The 6,842-nt window shown below is 34.9% G+C and overlaps 1 long non-coding RNA gene across 1 annotated transcript; it reads left to right on the forward strand.

Annotated features, from left to right (window-relative positions):
• The first annotated feature begins 209 nt into the window (after nucleotides 1-209).
• Nucleotides 210-1,904, forward strand: LOC128554822 (uncharacterized). Its single transcript, XR_008369706.1, has 4 exons — nucleotides 210-343; nucleotides 874-996; nucleotides 1,245-1,415; nucleotides 1,663-1,904. It is a non-coding gene; the product is annotated as an uncharacterized LOC128554822 (long non-coding RNA).
• Nucleotides 1,905-6,842: the final 4,938 nt, after the last annotated feature.

Consider the following 6,842-nt stretch of genomic DNA (forward strand, 5'->3'; position numbering starts at 1 on the left):
ACAAGAGAATGAAAATTTACATTGGTATGACCCGTTTTTAATTTGGAAGCTTAATTTGATTTTTTTTTGTTTTTAGAAATGGACTATAAACGTAGGACAAAGACAATTTAGATTTGATATGATTTCAGTGTTATTTTCCTTTCTAAAAGGAGCTAACGTTATTGCTATGCAGAATCATCAGCTAACATTGATGGTATTTTTATTTTATTACAGCAATGCAGTACGCACGGAGGTGGTTCGCCTGAACTGGTAGGCCGTGATTTATTTGGACGCCAAACTAATCTTTGTCATGAGTGCTGCAGTACTGACAACTGCAACAAACACCTTTGTGAACACTTTAAACGTACGCACTTTATTCTTTTCCAAACGCACACATATACTGACAGTATATGTGAATTTAATATTCATCAAACTGAATACATACATTTTTGTACATCAAATAATAAAGGAATTTATTCTTGGCAAATCAGGCTTTTAAACAAACGGATGCCTTTTTATTTTCGTTCCAATATGCTCATTTAAATACTGTGACAAAAACAGGCCAGGCCAAACTTGTTTTCTTCCAAGTAGAAGCGGATCGATGTCCTGCAGATATTTGACATCACGATTGTTGACATAGTGTTTCCCACCAGCCCGTACGTCAACCGCTCGCTGCTACTTTATTCAAATGACCAGCAAGTTGAGCCATACTAGAATTCTAGGTTGGGCATGTGTGCAATATCGTAAATGTATCGTTAAGTAAACAAGAAAGTGAAAAACATAGGAATGCAGGAGATGTGAATTTATAGGCATTTGCATTATATATAAATGACAGCGGGGTAGAAGTCTGTATTCCCTTCTTAGCTATAAGATAGACATTTCTGTTTCTTCCAGCCTCGACGTGCATCGATGATGTTAAAATAGACTGTGGTTTCCTGAACACGGTGACAAATATATGTCAAGACATTCAACACGCAAAAACAATCTGTCCTAAGTTTTGCGACCTCTGTTCTTTAGGTAGATACCTTAATCCAGTTAATTGTTTAAATACCATTGATCGTGGTTATTGGCTCTATCCTTTATAGTATGGTGCATTACTAGTACTAGTTTGAACACTATAACAGTATCTGCATTTTCATTTGAAAATGTATATTTGATTAAAATAACCAGAATGTTTTTTATTTTGTATGCAGATAAATGCTTTCTAAATAAATCATTGCAATGGCTCTATATAAATCTTCCGATTATGTAAAGGATTATTTCAGTTGACGGTATGTGGTCTGAATGGACATCATGGTCAGATTGTGACGTCACGTGTGATAATGGCACACAAACAAGGACAAGGACATGTACAAGTCCTCGACCGTCTAATGGTGGTTTAAATTGTTCTGGAAGCATGACAGATGTAAAAGCTTGTCATAAACAACTTTGTCCTGGTATGTATGCAAGAATGTATAAATACTTAGAAAGTCATCGAGGTAAAAGCCTGCAAAATAATGTACATTTTTAAATATGTAATTACATTATTATAATAAAATAATACTCAACAATGATTTGGGTAAACTGACATGAAATTATTCCTTTTGTTAATTTCTGTATTAGAACAGACTGGTCCTTTTAGTACTGTTATGCAAATAGGAAATACGTTTGTTGTTTGAAAACTCCTCACGTCTTTACTTTAAGTGCATGGCGGATGGACAAAGTGGTCCGACTGGGAGGCTTGCTCTGTTAGTTGTGATACTGGAATACAGAAACGTCATCGCAATTGCACGAACCCCTTTCCCTCAAGGTTTGGGGATCACTGTTTTGGCGACTCAATAGATGTTCAGCTATGTAAGCCAGGAACATGCTCAGGTGAGAATACAGAAAACATGACTGAATAGTTCAAATGTAATTGTTAAAAAAATGTGCACAAAATATGTGTAGACTACGGAAGCATATTAGAGGCATTGTGTCAGTTTTTATGCATAACCTTTTATGTATGAAGTATTGTGTGTTACGTGTTATTAATTACCTCTTACATGTTACGTAGTACCTCCTAGGTATTATATCTTGTGTGTTACTTATTTCATGCACGATTGGCTTAGTTCTCAATGAAGCAGCGGGTAATAAAGTGGCGGACGGTAAAAAGTTCTAATTGTGGCACTTGACCCCTTTTAGTGACCACTAGCACTACAAATAGAAGTAGCGTTAAATGACTTCATTATGCAAATGAACAGCATGATTGTTCTTCCTTAAACTTGGTCTGTAACATCATTATAAAGTCATTTCCCAGATTAGTTCAAAAGGGCGCACTGTGCCTATTGTAGGGGCCACTAGAGTTATAAACAGAAATACCTTTAAACATTTTTATTCATGAACTCCTTGCTGGATCGTTATCAAATTTGGTTTGTAGCATCATTTTAGGGTCTTCACTTCACTGGTTTAAACAGGGGCTCTTACCAAGTTTTAGGACCATTAGAGCCAGTAATAGAAATTCCTTTAAACAACTTGTTATGATGAAGCTCTTTATCTGGTATAATCTTACGTGTGATGAGGAGAAATTAGAGATGTTACTACTCATGATTCAAATGTGTCATACATATATTCAAGGTCGAAAAATCAAAGTCAGGTGAGCGACTTTGTGCATTTATTGCCCTCTTGTTTTTAATTTTTCGTGCTGATATTATAAATCTCTTTTAAATTTTGTAAACATTATGTATTTACTTTTATCCAATTATGATTTCTTTCTGTTTTCCTCTTTTTTAATTTTATTCTTTTTAAGTTTACTTCTTTTCTTCTGTTTTATTTTTATTTTTTTTTTGAAACGGCAATAGAGAGTCATGGAGCATATACCAAACAAAGACTATTCTGACGACAGGTGCTAAATGGGTGCTCACGAGTCCTATAGATACATTAATATTTGCAATACAAAAGAAGGCGTTAAGTTATTAAATTCCTAAAAGTTCATATATCATGAAATCTACTGTGCTGTTATTCTAAACTAGATAGATTCATATCACAGACCTGAAGGCGTTTGCTCGACCAAATGCTGACCTAATGAAATTAAGTTCATTCAAAGATTGAATATACCCTGGATTTGATATGACCTTTTATATTTGATCCTGCATAGGAATAGTCAACTGCTGACAATTCCTGCTTATGGTGGATCATTGTGGTAAATGACAAAACGAATCCATCTCTGTTCGCGCACAGGACAATGAACATCAATGTCAGGGAGCTCAGAAAATCAAAAAGTTCCTCCTGAACACATGTTTATGCATAAAAAACATATAAACCACGGAAAGACGTAGCTATATACCATTGCTTTTTTATCGTTATATTTGTTTTATCAGTTGACACAAGTCCAAACAAAGATGGAATGTAGCCGGAGGTACAGGCTCGGATGAACATCGTGCGATGATTATGAAACTTAAAGACGACTTTCCTTGAATATAGAAGGTATCTAATACCTTAGATCTGAAGCCGTTGATCCCATCTTACTTGTAAATACACAATATGTGGTTATTTTAATCATATTTCCTTAAAAAGCGCTCTACTTTCGATTTCGTTAATGCACGAGATCCCTCTCAATCGGCCCAATTTTGCCTCACAGGATCACTCTTGACTCTCTGCACACGGTACGGGAACCCTCTCGGACACAGTTAATTTTCTATCGGCACCGGCGCCCTCTCAATTTAACTTCAGTGTTAGAGTTATGAGATGGTGTTCGTATTTAAAAGCACCACAATAATTATAAGCTATGCACGAGTTTTGCAGCGGAAATACATTGCACGACTTTAGGAGCGCAATATTCTTCCGCTAAAGAATGAGTGCATATTACCGATGCAACATTTTAATACCAGAGTCACGAAATGTGAAAAAATGTGCGTCACATTCACCATTGTCATGTAATGGAAAAATAACATAATGAAATGAGACATTTTTTCAACAAAGTCATATCAATCAATGTTTTCTTCAACAAGTATTAATAGCTCTCTGAATAGCACCTTGTAAATTTATGTTCAAAGTCTCGACTACATTATCGTTCTATGTGAACCACATATTTCGCTGCATATATTGACATCTTCTTAGTCAATTTTGGCAAATTCATGACCATCAAATACTTTGCGAACAAAGTACATTAAATCAGGCTTTCAGTTCGGTGTTTCAAAATTGTTTTGCATGCGTACATATATGTGTATTCCTTGATGTCATAAACTTCTCCACCAAGTATTTATTCTTTGATTAGTTGCAATTCTTCCATAAATAAAAAACTTTTGAGAGCAGACATACTATCGGAATTATAGAATCTGTTGAAGGGCTTGAGAAGTGCTGCGTTCTTAGTTCCCTTTTCAAAGAGAACAGTTCTAGAGACAGTTCAAAGCATCTTCAATGCTTCGAAACAATACCTAGCAAAGAAAGTGTTGTTGTTACTCTGCGAAACTTCTAACGTAATAATCCTGTTACCAGTAACCATCCACCGTATCATGGATGGATATTAAATCCGTAAGGATAAAGTTTTGTCATATTCACTAACATTCGCAATAAAAGTATTGTTCCTGTAGCTGTAGCAGGTACAACTGTTTCTGGTATACTGGATGGCACAACTGCTGTCACCAGAGACGACCATAAAATCGTTAGCATTGCTTCCGCATTGATAAGCAGGCCCTAAAAATATAGAGGTAATGCATATGATTTGAAATGTATCTGTAACTCAACTGAACTGAAACTCTGGTGCAGGTTTTGGTATTGTCTTTTGTTAGTCGCCCGTCTTTTCGTCCACAATTGACTTGCATGACATTTATCACTCTACTTTAAAACAAATCACTGAAACGTACTATTGTATACTATACTATATCCTGACTGTAACAAAGATTCAGATAATCACATTCTTTCGTTGTATTATCCAATATGCTATCCAATCTTTACACCATGATCGTATATTTATTCTTACTGTAAGGAAAAGAATTTATATAAGCTTCTTCAAAAGCTTGGGAAAAGAATTTATATAAGTTTCTTCAAAAGCTTGTTTTCAAAATCCTTTGTAACAATTGTCCATTTTATTGCTTGCATGTAATGTTATGAATACAAAGTAATTTTCGTTTAAATCAATATGTTGCATTAAAGCGGGAGGGCAAAAGCATGACACAGTCTGAGTATAACGTGTGAAAGGCTTTCCTAATATCATGAACATGTTTGCGTTAATATACGTATACCATCTGTAATTTCCTCTTTAAATTTCCTCGGACTATCTGTGTACCATCCGCCATCTTTGTTACCCCCTCACATTGCTTGCCCGTGTCGCCTTTACCCTACGTGTAACATCTAAGAGGTAATTAATAATACATAACACATTATACAAAAGAGGCAATACATAAAAACCAAGACAAAATGTCCCTAATATGCTTCCGTACTAGTAGACATAGACAAATATATACGTTAAAATGTAGATAGATAAATGGAAACAGTAACAATTAAATCTTAAGTTCCTTTCACTTGTCATAATTTACAAAGTATTGCACTAGTCACCGATGTTTGTTCTGTCCCTTTCATATGGTATACAATTAATATGAATGTTTTGAATAAGCATGAAACTGTATTTTATAGCAATTCCATACTTTCCTTAGGCAATTGCTTTTAGTAAGATATACAGTACATCGTGTTTCTCGAGTACGTCTTACCTACACGGGGCACTAGACTGATAATAAAGATTTTGTCACAAAATTTCAATTTTTGTAATGTTTTTCGTATTTTATGTCATAGTGACAATACAGGTCTATTTTAGAGATTTTCGCAGAGAAATGGTTGTAATATTATGACATTCATAGAATATAGTCCGGTTAAATTCACAGTTTTAAAAATGAATATCACTGGCCAGGAGCTAGTCTAAATCTTACCTAATTACATTTGGAATTCATTTGGTTCGAACTACCTATGGCTCGAATAAATTTCCATGGGCAGAGCAAGTTGGAGCAATTGAACAAAGTGGGACTGTACTATATTTCGCTAAACAGTTATTAATTTAAATATGGAAAATTAAAAATTAATTATTTTTTGGTACATCTTTATATCAAACCTTTCAAAACAGAAACATTTTAATTAAAGACTCGTGCTTTTTCCCTTCAAAATCATGTAAACTACGTAAATGATGTTAATCTTAAGACTATTTCATTCTTAATTTTACAAGAAGTCGCTCATCTGACTTTGACTGTTTGGCTTTGAATATAATTATGTATGACACGCCGCTGGATCATGAATGGTCACATCTGGGTTAAGTATAAACTAGTGGCCCCTAAAAGGGACCAAGAGCCACCATTTGGACCAATTTGGGAGAAGATCCTACCAACTTTACCAAAATGCCACAGACCAAGTTTGATGAAGTTCCGTGAAGTGGTTCACGAGAAGAATTTTTTCAAGGTATTTCTAATTTTAACTCGAGCGGCAACTGAAAAGGGCTAATATCCCTATTTTGAACATTCTTTAGAGAGGATCTTAAAATGACGCTACAGAGCAAGTTAGATCAAGATCCATCAAGCAGTTCAAGAGAAAAATGAGTTTAAAGGTTATTCTAATTTTAGCTCTATCGGCCCCTAAAATGGGGCGAGTGCCATCATTTGAAATACTATTGCAGAAGACCTTATAATAATGCTTCAAACCAAGCTTGATGAAGATCCATGAGGCGATTTTTGACAAGCTGTTTATAAGTATTTCTATTTTAGCTCAAGCAGCATGTACAAGAGGCCGAGCTTCCAAATTTATTAAAAATTGAAAGACAGTGTTATAATGTTGCTACAGAACAGGTTTAATGAAGATCAATGAAGAGGTTCATGAGAAGAAGTTGTATAAAGATTTTCCTACATTTAGCTGTAACTGTCCCTAAA

The sequence above is a fragment of the Mercenaria mercenaria genome, chromosome 2 (assembly GCF_021730395.1).
Source record: "Mercenaria mercenaria strain notata chromosome 2, MADL_Memer_1, whole genome shotgun sequence".
In the NCBI taxonomy this organism is placed as follows: Eukaryota; Metazoa; Mollusca; class Bivalvia; order Venerida; family Veneridae; genus Mercenaria; species Mercenaria mercenaria.